Raw genomic sequence first — 15,071 nt, 5'->3', positions numbered from 1 at the left:
CCTTCAGTCTCTATTATTTCCTTCAAGTTGCTATTTATGCATGGAAGTTTTAGGTTTCATGGCTGCAGCATTGGATTCGATTCCCTTGGCTCATTTCATAGGAAACCTTTCCAGTTTTTTTATGCTGAATAATGGTGCAGGGATTCTAGGATATCACTTTTTATATCCTTGAATCCTAATGTTTAACTATCTTTGATTCAGTGGTTAAGATCACCATCATTTAGTTCTACAGGTCTCTTCGGTTCTTTTAACCTGGACCATGATCTCTACAGATGCGAGTCTTTTAGGTTGGGAGACTGTCTGAGGATCTCTGTCAGCACAAGGGGTTTGGAAATCTCAGGAGGCGAGATTACCATTTGATATTTTGGAACTCCGTGCATTCTCAGAGTTCTTCAGTTTGATTTCTTTTTGAAGAAGAGACGTTTATTGTTTTTTCAGACAGACAATGTCACAACTGTGGCGTATGTCAATCATCAGGGTGGGACTATCAGTCTTTAGGCTGTGACAGAAGTATCTCGGATATTTGCTTGGGCTAAATCCAGCTCTTATCTAATTTCTGTGGTCTTTTTCCCAGGTATAGACAATTGGGAAGCGGATTATCTCTGTTAATCAAGCTTTACATCCGGGAGAATGGTCTCTTTACCCAGATATGTTTTTCAATTTTTTCAGATGTGAGGGCTTCCAGAAATAGATCTGATAGCATCTCATCTAAACAAGGAACTTCCCAGGGGCCTATTCAGGTCCTGGGATCCTCAGGCGGAAGTAGTGTATGCATTAACACTTCTTTGGAATTATCAATCTGCCTATATTTTTTCATCTCTGGTTCTTCTTTTTAGAGTGATTTTTCTAAATCATCAGAGAGCAATCTTTGGTGTGGCTAGTGGCTCCAGCATGGCCACACAGGTTTTGGTATATGGTTCTTGTTCGGATGTTCAGTTGCCAATCTTGGTTACTTCCATTAAGGCCAGACCTTATATCTTAACATTCGTTTTTTTCATCAGGAATTCAAATTATTAATTTGATGGTATAAAAATGTAAACGTTTAGTACTTAGTCATAGAAGTTTCTCTGATTCAGTGATTAATACTATGTTGCAGGCTCGTAAATCTGTGTCTAGTAGGATTTATTATCGAGTTTGGAAGATTTACATCTCATGATGCTCTTCTTATGAATTCTCTTGGCATTCTTTTAGAATTCCTAGGATTTTATAGTTCTTCATAAGGTTTTGTCTGCATGTTCCTTGAAAGGACAAATCTCTGCTTTTTCTGTGCTGTTTCACAGTAAGAATTGCTAAATCTTTCTGATATTCATTGTTTTGTTCAGGCTTTGGTTCATATCAAGCCTGTCATTAAGTCAATTTTCTCCTCCTTGGAGTCTTATTTTGGTTCTGAAGGCTTTACAGGCTCTTCTGTTTTGAGCATATGCTTTCTTTGGTTATTAATTACTTTCATGGAAAGTATTGTTCTTTTTAGACATCTCTTCAGCTAGAACAGTTTTTGAATTATCTGTTCTTTCTTGTAAATCTCCTTTTTCTGATTTTTCATCAGGATAAGGTGGTTTTTGCTGTCCTCATTTCAATTTTTACCTAAAGTTGTGAACTCTTACAACATTAGTAGCGGGATTATTGTCCCTTCCTTGTGTCCTAATCCTAAGAATTCTTTGGTAAGATTCTTACATTCTTTGGATGTGGTAAGAGTTTTTGAAATATTATGTTGAAGCTACTCAAATTTCAGACAGACTTCTAGTCTATTTGTTATATTTTCTGGTTTTAGGAAGCTCAGAAGGCTTCTGCCTTTTCTTTGGCATCTTGGTTAAAGCTTTTGATTCTTCATGCTTATTTGGAGTCGGGTTAATCCCCGCCTCTGAGGATTATGGCTCATTCTACTAGGTCAATTTCTATTTTCTGGACTTTTAAGAATGAAGCTTCTGTTGTTCAGATTTGCAAAGCAATGACTTGGTCTTCTTTGCATATTTTTACTAAATTCTATCATTTTGATGTTTTCTCTTCAGAAGCAGTTTTTGGTAGAATAGTACTTCAGGCAGCTGTTTCAGTTTGATTCTTCTGCCTATTATTTCAGTTTTTTTCATTATAAAAATTGAAACTTTTGATTTGGGTAGTGGATTAATTTTTCAGTGGAATTGGCTGTCTTTATTTTATCCCTCCCTCTCTAGTGACTCTTGCGTGGAAGTTCCACATCTTGGGTATCTGCTATCCCATACGTCACTAGCTCATGGACTCTTGCTAATTACATGAAAGAAAACATAATTTATGTAAGACCTTACCTGATAAATTCATTTCTTTCATATTAGCAAGAGTCCATGAGGCCCACCCTTTTTGTGGTGGTTATGATTTTTTTGTATAAAGCACAATTATTCCAATTCCTTATTTTTGATGCTTTTGCTCCTTTCTTATCACCCCATTTCTTGGCTATTCGTTAAACTGAATTGTGGGTGTGGTGAGGGGTGTATTTATAGGCATTTTGAGGTTTGGGAAACTTTGCCCCTCCTGGTAGGAATGTATATCCCATACGTCACTAGCTCATGGACTCTTGCTAATATGAAAGAAATTAATTTATCAGGTAAGTTCTTACATAAATTATGTTTTACCAGCATAGGCATAACCTTAGAATCTGTAGGAAAGGTGACCGGAGAATGGTAAGTGTGTCCTTTAATCTGATTAAAGTCTGTGTCAGCATATGATTCCGCTACAAGACTCGAGTCCCATATAGGACTGTGTGGTGTAGTGGGGATTTCCTCATACAATGTAAGATCCAGGGCGCCATCTGGAATGATAATGTGAAGTAAGGATTGTGTTGTCTATGACCTCCTGAGGGTCCCCATCAAGCCCCCAGTATGGTTGTCCCAGATCCAAAGACTGTCCTATCCGTATGGATAATCTTGCTGTTCCAGTGTGACCTTGTTTCAGTTGTACATTAGGTAGGGTCCCCCACTCACTGGTGTAGACGAACATCTTAGTGGAATCCATGGTTTTCAGCTGGTCACAATTTGGTATCGATGTAGGCTTCATTACAGATTGATGGTCAAGGTATTCCCATTTCAGAGGATCCGGTGTTCTGGGATGGTGTACTGCTTTAGTGCCACTCCAACATGCGCTCTTTATTGTCTTATAGCTGACGATCGGCTATGACTGTGGAGATGTCATTGCAGGCATGCTATGTGGCTGTGAGAAGTTACCGGTTACTGACGCATAAAGCTGGTCGGTCTCAAGGAGCTTTAAAGCTGTATCAGGCTTGTAAGTTATAGACTGTTGTTTTCTTGGTTCTTCAAATTTGGTGATTTCAACCCTATCTATAAGGAGTTGTAGATCGCGTTATGAAATCACCTTGTCTACAAGGTTTTGCAGCAAAGCTTCTAGTTTGGTGAATCACAAATCTATCTTGTTAGAAAGATCGTTGACCCATGTGGCAACATTTGAGTGCAGCATTTTCCTCTATAGTATGGTTATGCCGTGCAGAGATTTGTACCTGCTCTAGGAAATGATAAATGCTGTAAGAGGTCTGGATTGTTATTTCAGTTGCAATGTATAGTCAGTTCTGGTAGAATACCCCGGGTGACCAACACTGCCTGCGAGATTGCCGCAGCTGCAGGCCTCAATTGTCCTGTTCTGCCTCTGGGGTCATTAACACAGCAACGTACTGAAGCTTAGATGGCAAATAAATACAAAATCAATCGTTGAATTGATGGATGCTGTGGTTTTAGATTAATAATCGACGGGTTATTATCTCCTCTTCCAGAGTTCCAGAAAGGTGCAAACGCTCAGAGCCGCTGATTGGACACCCCCATATGCTAATTTTTAAGTCCTTGAAGGCAAACTCTTCTCTCAGTGCATTTTGACAGTTTTTCACAGCTAGACCGTGTTAGTTCATGTGTGCCATATCAATAACATTGTCCTCACTCCCATGGAGTAATTTATGAGTCAGCACTAATTGGCCAAAATACAAGTCTGTCAAAATAACTGAAATAAGGGGGCAGTCTGCAGAAACTTAGATACAAGCTAATTTAACAGAGGTTAAAGTGTATTAATATAACTGTTGGTTATGCAAAACGGGGGAATGGGTAATAAAGGGATTAGCTATCTTTTAAAAAAATATAAATTCTGAAGTAGACTGTATATCATTAAAGCGTTTTGCTACAGTAGAATCTTTATCAAAATATTTGATATCTCTCAAATGTTCAGTAAAGTTCAAATACAGCATCTGGTAAATGTGACATTGCAACAAATATACAACAAAGGTAGTGCTACAGTTAGCATAACAATTGATATTAAACATTTGGACAGTTGCTGTACTCTTAAAAATGAAACCGACACTGATCATGCTACAGGAGTTATGATTACTCGACCCACACCTAAAGCTACCCATAGTGTTAAAGGGACACTAAACCCCAACATTTTCTTTCATGAATCAGGTAGAGAATACAATTTTAAATAACATTCCAATTTACTTCTATGATCTAATTTGTATCATTCTTTAGATATCTTTTGTTTAAGAAATAGCAATGCACATGGGTGAGCCAATCACACGAGACATCTATGTGCAGCCACCAATCAGCAGCTACTGAGCCTATCTAGATATGCTTTTCAGCAAAGAATATAAAAAAAATAAAGCAAATTAGAAGGAAGCAAAGATTCCCAAACCCCAAGAGCCTTATAAAACCCCCTCCCACCTCACACATACCTCAGTCTTTACTCTGAGGCCAATTTAACAAATGTCTTGCGGACCTGATCCTACAGTGCGGATCAGGTCCGCAAGACATTGCTGAATGCGGAGAGCAATACGCTCTCCGTATTCAGCATTGAACCAGCAGCTCACAAGAGCTGCTGGTGCAACGCCGGCCCCTGCAGACTTGCGGCCAATGTGTATTTTAAACCTTTAGGAGCCATGGTGTTGAGATTAAAAATCCACCTGGCTTCTAGGCATAATAAGGTCAGTGCTCTATCTCCACCACGTCGTAGTCGTGGTACATGGTCAATAAGAATGACCCTCAGTGAGGACAATGAATGTCCCGCTTGTACAAAAGGTCTCGCAACTGGTTGCTCAGATTCACCCGATTTGATGGCCAGACGTATGACTGATTTGTGATTGGCTAGTCTTTCCTTGAAAGTAGTGATTGTCTTGCCAATATAGTACAGGGAACACGGACAAATTATGGCATAAATCACAAACTCTAATGTACACGTCAATCTGTGCTTGATCTTATATTTTCTGTTCATGTGGGGATGATGGAAGCTATTCCCGGTCACCATATGGTTACAAGTGACGCAATTGCCACATCTGTAGCATCCCAATTTGGCCTTAGGTAGCCAGGTCCGGCGTTCGTAGCAGTGCACCGGGTCATTCAAGACAAGAAGGTCTCGCAGATTCTTAGACCTCTTGTAAACCATACATGAAGGTGGGAGGTCATAGAAAGGTAGGCTAGAATCTTTTGCCACAATTTTCCAATTATCTTTGATGGTGTTGGATACCACTTCTGAAAGAGGGGTATACATAGTTACAAAGTTCAGTCTTGGATCTTCTTCCTTTTCCTTGTTCCTCACCATAAGGCCATTGCGGGTTTGACGTTCGGCAACCAGAAGCTGTTTTTCAATCAATTGTGAGGGGTAACCACGTTGGAGAAACTTCTGAGCCATTTCATTTAATTGCACCTTTTTGTGATGATCATCAGTGTTGTTCCGAACTACTCTCAGGAGCTGCGAGGAGCTGACACCATTTTTCTGAGTATGTGGATGAAAGCTGTTGTAGTGCAGTATAGAGTTTTTGTCAGTGTCCTTATGATATAAGGTTGTGTGTAAAATGTCAGTACCCATTGAGTCAGTTTTATAGATCTCTAGATCGAGAAAATTAATTTTTTCAAGATTCCATACAAATTCTACCATCAAATTTAAAATTGTATGGAATCTTGAAAAAATTCATTTTCTCGATCTAGAGATCTATAAAACTGACTCAATGGGTACTGACATTTTACACACAACCTTATATCATAAGGACACTGACAAAAACTCTGGTGGTTGAAGCATGTCGATGTGCTTGATTTCTCTTTGTGAAAGGCGCTTCAGAGCATATTGAAGCCCGTTTCCCATCAGATTACTGTGCTTGTCAGAGGGAAGAGAAGGGAGTACTGCCTCGTGTCACCATGTTTTCGCCTCATGTGAAATCTTTTCATGGGCTCTCTGTAAATTTGGTCGCAGGGATTTATCTTCTGCCTCCTTTTACAGATCGATGTTATACTCCTATTGCATTACCTCTGCTGATATGTTTCAGTACTGGTTTTACTGTCTTCTATTAGTGGACGAGGGTCTATGGGTAAGTATATTTTTTATATAAACACTCACAGCTATGGGTTGGGCACATTGTATATCTATGTTTATGTATGGCCCAGGAACATATTCTTATTAGTCCCCTTGCTTGTTATTTTTTTGCACCCAAAATGTTTTCTCATGCATATGCAAGCGCGCATTCAAACAACCGCATATTTATGCGACCGTTAAAAATGCAAGTGTTTTCTTCCCCATGCGCGCGTCTGGTTCACGCACCATTTCTGTTACGCCCTTTTTTTCACGCCTTTTAGTATTTGAATTTTTGTGTCATAATAAATGCTTTTTAGTATCGTGTCACTATTGGCGCATCAGTATCGCGCACTTTAGGACGTATAATAGATGCGCCTTTTAGCGAGCCTTTTTTCTCTCTATAAGATTGCATTTTAAATTTGCACAAACTGACATTAAAGGGACAGTTTACCCAAATCAAGATCTATTTTTATTCCATTTATGAAGCAAAAGTAAACCTATATGTGTGTGGCTTTTTTTTATATTCGTTTTGTAACTTTATATCATTTTTTTGTAATGTGCCATTTTTATGGGCTGCTAACAAACCCATTTAGATATTTTCTGGCTGTGCGGCTATTTGAGCACAGTCCCTTCTGTGCAGGGCGCATGCCCAAGCACCCATGGTGACATCAACGCTAGTGTGAACACGGACGTGCCCTCAATAAAAAGCTTGTCCATGTTCAGCGGTGAGTTGCTGGTTTATTCTGCTAGAGCACGCAGAAGTACAAAATTTCAATTCACAGTGGCTCTTTTACAGTGTTTATTAAAAGCTCACTAGCGCCACTCAAGCAAGAATATTTTCCATATACACCATTGACTTAGATTTGCGCTTTAGACATAGGGCTCAATGATAGAAAGCTTGTCATTGGTGGCGAGAAATGTGTATTTCTGTCTCACCTATCTCGCAAATTTCACGCCTTGTGTAATGATCGTATAAAGTGGGCAGTCTATTGTAAACAATACGTTACGCGATAAGCTGTCCATAGTAAACTATAAGCTTCGCCTCCTCATTTCACGAACTTCGAAATGGGTTTCCAAATATCATTGCGTCGCTTTGTAATTTTAATGATTCACTTTATTTCAGTTTGTGTTTGCATATTTCAAAATGTAAAACTACAGTTATAGTATATTGTCTAATTACGTTATATCGTAATATTTTTTAAATTAAATAAATATTGTAAATGTTATTCATGTTAATTCGCCAAAGGATGGGTGGCGAGACATGTATGTGTGTTAAATGTGCGATTCGTATGGCATATGTTTTTATATCATCATAACATATATATGAAACTTGCGGGATTTACTCAGGTTACGCCCATGGAACGCCCATCTAACGCCCTCTCCTTTTCAATGAAACTCTCCTTCGCAATGAATTCTGCTTTTACTGTGCTGGTTATATTTTGTTATTCTTTTTATTGAAATCTTACAATAAATTTTTTTACGCTCTTTATTTATTTAATATTTTCACTCATTTGTATTATTTCGAAATTGCGTATATGTTATAAAAAATGTTCAATGTGCAATAATTGTTAACCAATCATATTTACTGTTATATTATTTCTGTTACCATAATACCTTGCAATACATTTATGTACGCATATTTATGAGTACTTCCTTAATATTCTCCAATCACAGCATATTTTACATTTTACGCTGGTTACATGTATATTTATATAGATATCATATTTTATTCTGTGAGGCAGTTGATGAGATTTGTGAAAAATGGTTGCTGAGAGGTTTTCAGTTGTGGAGAACGAAATCCTTGTATCTGCTTTGGAGCCAAACTATGACATGCTTTTTGGACCACAGAGGCGTGACACTAGTTTAAAGACAATGGATGCAATCTGGGAAGATATTGCTGAAATGGTCAATTTAAATGGCACACATATAAAGACTGTGGCTCAATGTCGCAAAAGGGTTGCAGATATTTAAAGGAACCTTCTTAGAAAGAATAAGAGGAGGAGACGATTTTTAAAATATGAAAAAATATTTATTAAACTTTTAATGTCTGTAAACCCTATGTGGACATTGAGCAACAGTCTACTTCAGCATCATCTTCCCAAACTTCTCCCTTGTGTGAAGAACATGTAGATGTCTCTGTTGGCCCAGAAAGTGATGTTGCACAGCAAAATAATACTGAGGATGTGGATGAAGGTAATTTCTTTTCTTTGTTTTTTTTATTTGGTTAACATATCATGTTCCTTATAAAAAAAATTACAAAAAGTTTGTTTTAATTTAGTGCAAGAAGTAACTACATCACCAGCATTACTTGCTGAAAGCACTGAGGCAGCATGTGAAAGTGAACAATTCGAAATTGAAGAAATTCAAGAATTGGAATTCCTCATTACCGGTATATATATGTGTATATTTTTATTTTATAATCATTTAGCATGTAAATTTAAACATCAATTTAAAGGGACAATGAACCCACATTCTTTATTTTGTGAATAAGATACAGCATGCAATTTTAATCAACTTTCTAGTTTACTCCTATTATCACATTTTCTACATTCCCTTGCTATCTTTATTCGAAAAGCAATAATGTAAGTTTAGTTGTTAGCACCATTTTGATGATCAACCTGGGTTGTTCTTCTTGATTGTTGGATAAGTTCACACACAAATAAACAACTGCTGTCCCAAATATTTGCTGGCTCCTTAGCTTAGATGCCTTCTTTTTCAAATAAAGATAGCAAGAGAACAATTAAAAGTTGATAATAGGAGTAAATTAGAAAGTTGCTTAAAATTGCTGCTCTATCAGTGGGTTCAGTGTCCCTTTAAGCATTGTAATTTTTGAATATATATATATCAATTGTGTAGATGGAGGGCACTCACAGGACTTGATTCAATAAGTATCCTTTATTTACATTACTGATTACATTTATACAGTGTCGACGTTTCGGCCTATCCTGAGGCCTTCTTCAAGACAGATTCATAATCTTAGTAAGTGCGGATCGCACTATCAATGACGTACTCCCGATGCAGGATGCAGGAAATAGAGATATATATATTATTATTTTTTTTACTTTAATGACAAAGTTCCCCATAGACCAATATGTAAATCCCCTGAACTATAATATGTTAGGATATCTCCTTATATCTGCAAAGTTTAACCCCAAAAACCTGCTTCTGATTTGTAAATAATGTTAAAAGCACTTGTAATGGATGGTTATTAGTTATGCATCCATAAAAGTGATTTGTTATACATTAATGGATGCACAATATTTTATTTTCAATACTTGTAATATAGAAAATAATATATAATTTTGTTTCTAACTAATTTAATTTTTTTATTTTTAAAGATGCTGAAAATGAAAATTCAATTAGTGCAAATGTGGTTGATGCTGACAATGCAGAAGATTTTGAACCACATGAACAAGGTATGTATTAATTTACACCTTAATTTACATGTTAATAAAGAATGTCACTTGTGTGTGTGTATTTTTTTTAAAATGTAAAAATAAAATTACATTGTTGTCACACAGCTTTTATTTTTAACACATGAACTATCATCAATTCATTTTTTATTATTTTCTTTATCAAAACAATATTTTAAATTTGTGCATAGTGCAATCACATTTTTAATGTATTTTAATATGATATTTGTTTTATTTCTAACAGGAAAACGGGAAGAGAATACATTTGGGAAAATGTGTGTTTTGCTAGAAAATATAAACACTAATATCACAGTTTTGAAAGACTCAATGCTTCACCATTTTTCGGAAAAATAAAGTTCACAACCAAAAAATAAGAAGACTTTTAACCAGAATCATTGAAAACCAAAAAGAACAGCGTGTTATGATGTTCAGAGAAAGAAGGTGGCAAGGAAGGGCATTTTATTCTGGGGTTAAAACACGTGGTGGACCATTTTATCATCCACATTAATATCTTATGTTTGTTTTTTGTTGTTTTTTGTTTGAAAGTTAATAAAAAGAATGTTTATAATTGGTCTCTTTATTTTCTTGAGTTATACACCATACAACACATTACATATTTTTTGCACATGTATTAAAGGGACATGTGCATTTATGATTTCAGTGTGGGGTGTTCACAAGTATGAATATATAATTAATGAACATGGATGTTTATATCATTATCAAATCATATTCTTACTTATATTAGTTTAAAATACACATAGTTGTCTGCATATTTGTGTGCACTGTCCCTTTAATATTTATAAAACAAAAACCTTACAAATATTTTACAATGAGTATTTTATCTTCATTTATTTTAAATTACTATGTTTAACTCAAAGAATAATACTATACACATATTAAATTTATTTTCTTTTTCTATATTTTCTAATTGTTTTTTTTACTAGCTGGAAGATTACCATCAGAATTCTGATTTCCTTTTCTTTTTCCATCAGAAATTATAACATCAGAATTTATTCCATCAATATCTGAATTACCTAAATTGGTTGATTCGGTTACAAATTAATTTAAATTTTCAGCATTTTCTGAAGAACTAGCATTTACATTTAAAGGAGTATTAGTACAATAATTTTTTTTACATAGAAAAATCATTTTCTGAGCTATTGATTTTAAGGACTCACTAATGTGTTCCAAATGTGTATTACTTTTTTCAACAGAATCATTTAATTTTTTGATAGCATGATTTTGTTGAACTATTTCTTCCTTAAATTCAAGCATGGTGTTATTCCTAATCTCAAGTCTGTCACGTAATAAATCATTATGTTGTATTAATTTATAACTAAATTCACCAACATCCTTATAAAATTCATTGTCCTCAGGATTGTTCTCATTTTCTGATGGCAATGAATTATTTTCATTTTGTAAATAAATAATTGTATGTTCAGCTTCATTGCTAATGTTGTTTTCCTCCTCCTGTTCTATGTTACTATTTGAATATGTGGCTTGTGATAAATCCAACACTACATTTATTGGTATTTTATTTTGAGATGATATATTGTTGGGTGGTAGTTCACTTTCAATACTTATTTCTTTATTAATTATATTACATTCTAAATTATCAAACATTTAATTTTCATTAATATTAGATTCATTACGATCCAATGATGGTGTCTCAATATTTTCTTGTGAGCTTTAATTTTGTTCTTCTGCCACTAAAAAAGAAATGTTTTTTATTTGTGTTTATATTTCTTATTTCACTTACATATTTTTAATTACATTATCCAGAAAGATAATCAAAATTACCTGTTCTTACACCAATATTAGTAAGTCCAGGAACTCCAGAAACCATTGCAGCTAGGATTAATTATCTAATTATTTTTTCTGATTCAGAGTATGTGATTGGTACATATGTTCCACCACCTGTTTTCTTTCTTTCAGTTTTTTCTTTTCCCATTTTTGCTTTAACTTTAATTTTTAAATCAGAGTATATTTTTTTGCATTTGGACACTGATCTGGGCCTAACACCTACAGCTGATACAGATTTTGCAATTGTTTCCCATATTGAATTCTTTTCAAAATTAGAAGTTTTTGCAGACATGGATCCAAACAGTTTATCATAATAAATTTGCATTTGCTGTGCTAATACAAGATTTTCCTCTTCTGTGAATGCAGGGTTTCTACCAGACTCACTATTTTGGGATGATACTCCAGTTGGTAGAACCTATGAATAAAATATTTTATAAAATATCATTAGCATTAAATGTGTCATATTTCTTTAAAAAATAAAAGGAAATGTAAAATAACATATACAATAAATATATAATATGGTGGATTATATGTACTTACCATTGTTAATATTTTCGGAATTTATATACACTTGTTTCACTTTGGAAAATGCAAATCGAATTATAAGTTTCCTCAGGAAAGTAACATAGAAAATTTCGCGTCATAAAAAGGGGACTTTTAGAATGTCGAATTACGTAACGATTGCAGTTACGAATATTCACAAACAAATTTAAGACATTTATATTGAAATAGTGAAGGATGATTGTGTATGTTTTCACAGTAAAACTTTATTACAAAATGCGCAATGATCAAAAATGACGTGATCAAAGAGCGTCGGAATAAGCTAGACTATAAATATTTTGACGTAATTTTTTTTTAAAAGTGTGCAAAATTCAATTTATGAGGGTAAGTTTACGAAAATTATTTAGAAAAATATGATTTGAAATCTACTAAAATATTTAATTTAAAATTCGATTTTGTATTTATAATTACAGATGGCAGAATATATATATTATGCATTATTTCAACATAGAAGATTTCAAAGGAGAAGAAGGAGGTTGATAACACATCATACAAATATGATAGAAATATTGAATGAAAATGATGTTGAACAATCTCAAGGATTTATTTTAGAACCAACAACTACGATGACACACAGGGTATACAGGCCCAGAACATACAGAGAAAGACAATTTTTAAGTGACATGCCTGATTTCAAAGATTTAGATTTAAGAAATCAGTTATAATTACCCTTTACAAATTATTTAAAGATGATTTGGAACCTATAACAAGGAGAAATAAAGCAATACCAGGAATTGTTAAATTATTGACCACACTTCATTTTTTGGTAACAGGTTCTTTCCAACATACCACCAGTTCAATTACAGATGTGTCACAAAGTGCTTTTTCCAGATTTCTTAACCAGGTTATTAATGTTTTCAAGAATAATATCGACAGATTTATTAAAATTCCAATGACTGAAAATGAAAAAAATATAATTAAGGAATATTTCTATGAACATTATGGAATACCAAATACTCTAGAAATGTATTGACTGCACACACATACAAATTTGTGCACCAATTAATCATCCTGAAACATATTTTAACAGAAAGGGGTGGCACTCTCTACACACAAGTAGTATGTGACCACAAATACAAAATTATTTCTCTGTTGTCAGCTTTTCCAGGGAGTGCACATGATTCTTATATTCTAAAGCAATCACTCCTTTATGAAGATATGAATGCAGGAATTTGTGGAAATGGTTTGATACTTGGTAAGTTATGTACTAAGATGTTTAATTGTCTAATACATAAAATAAATTATTTGTAATACTAACCATAAATCATACATCCAACAGGAGATGTAGGATACCCATGTTACAAATGGTTAATCACACCTGTCTTCAAACCAGCAAACAGAAAATAAATGAAGTTCAATGACACACACTCAAAAGCAAGATCAGCTATTGAACGTACATTTGGACTTCTTAAGAGTAGATTCCGTTGTATAGATAAAACTGGAGGAGCATTGAAATATCAACCGACAAAGGCTGCAGACATAATAACTTTGTGTTGTATGCTTCATAATTTAGCCATTGAAAATAATCTAGATATTGTTGTAAGATTATGATTATGGAATAATTCAAAACGAATTTTCTTCACAGGACCCTGCTGTAAACACCAGTGTGAGGGAACACATGATTAATAATTATTTTTGATTTAAAAATGTATAATTACATTGCATTGCTTTACTTATGAATACAATTGTATTCATTTTCTTTTTATTTCAAAATAAACAGAAGTCAGAAATAATACATGAGTTTGGACATTTAATATTTATAATATACACATCTGAATTTCTAAGTTCAAAGTTGATAATACAATTGATCAATAGACACTTTTGAAAGAAATTACGAATACAGAATTACACATACGAAGTGGGCATTTAACATTACGCAAACTAAAAAAAACATTTGCAACGTATGTTGAATTAAGAAAACACGCCCATTTCGAATACATACACGCAAACACTTTCAATCATTACGATATTATATTCGCACTCCAGTGCGCACATATTTACATCATATCATTTTACAAACGAGCTTTCTATCATTGAGCCCATAGAGAAGGCTCTATTCGAAAATGAAAGTAAGGATTTATAGAATAAGCCTCTATGTATTGCTGCAATCCCTCCTTCTATGTATGCTCCTGTTTATATGAACAAAATCAGCAACCATCCCTGCCTTGACCATCCAGACTCCCCCCTGTGGGCAAATTTTTATTCTTGTGACTGCATCGGTAGCATCCGGGCAGATTGAATAATCGGCATTCCTGATTACCATGTATCACCATGGCGGGTATTTTTTTTTTTTTTTTAAATTGTGCCGTGTGCTAATAATAAAAAACAAACTTTTGGCATCTAATTGGCGCACTAATACATATAACCTAAAATAACAGGTGAAGCGCGCTCACTGCATCGTGTGCACACCTAAGATGGATAACATCATTTGCATAGAATAAAATAGCTAAAATTGATTGGTCAAGGGACGTGCTAATAATCTTTATTGCCCAGCCCTTTTATCTGGCAGTTCCAGGAGTGTTGAAATCAATGGCTAGGGTGCAAACTAAAAATGTAAAACAAATATGTTTTTATATGGCTAATTTCATGTTTATGCATCAATTTTTTTATTTTGTAAAAACATGTTAATGAAGCTAAGCAATTGCAGCTCCTGAGTGAACTGGTCTTTTAACTGCTTTCCTAGGCTTCATTGCTTAGCGCTTTAACATCCTTGCAACATTATATAAAGGGAGCATATTTTTTCCTTTCCTCAAAAAGCTTGCCTTAAGGGGGTAATAATAGTAATTATTGCATCTTATTTTTACTAAAAATGTTGCCATAATGGAGCAGCACCAATCTGTCCCTAAAGTTACCATAGGAACTGAGTATGTTGAACACCTTTCTACCACCGCTGTGTGCTTATCGTAAAACAACTGAAGTAACATTTATGTGGTTCATCCTTAGATTTCTTATGGCATGCCAATCAATCTAATGATGTTTCTATGTGAG

General features: G+C 34.5%; 1 long non-coding RNA gene across 3 annotated transcripts in view; it reads left to right on the top strand.

Annotated features, from left to right (window-relative positions):
* Window positions 1–10,287, top strand: part of LOC128638697 (uncharacterized) — a 56,425-nt gene extending 46,138 nt beyond the window's left edge. For 2 of the 3 annotated variants that reach the window (XR_008399117.1, XR_008399118.1), the window contains exons 2-4: window positions 8,585–8,695; window positions 9,645–9,722; window positions 9,964–10,287. This is a non-coding gene — a long non-coding RNA (uncharacterized LOC128638697). Of the gene's footprint in view, window positions 1–6,026; window positions 8,696–9,644; window positions 9,723–9,963 lie in introns of those variants that run through there. The other variant, XR_008399116.1, reaches the window with a different exon arrangement.
* The last annotated feature ends 4,784 nt before the right edge of the window (window positions 10,288–15,071 follow it).

This window comes from Bombina bombina, chromosome 8 (genome assembly GCF_027579735.1).
Source record: "Bombina bombina isolate aBomBom1 chromosome 8, aBomBom1.pri, whole genome shotgun sequence".
Taxonomy (NCBI): domain Eukaryota; kingdom Metazoa; phylum Chordata; class Amphibia; order Anura; family Bombinatoridae; genus Bombina; species Bombina bombina.
Note: the sequence above shows the minus strand (reverse complement) of the source record. Positions and strands in the feature narration are given on the sequence as shown.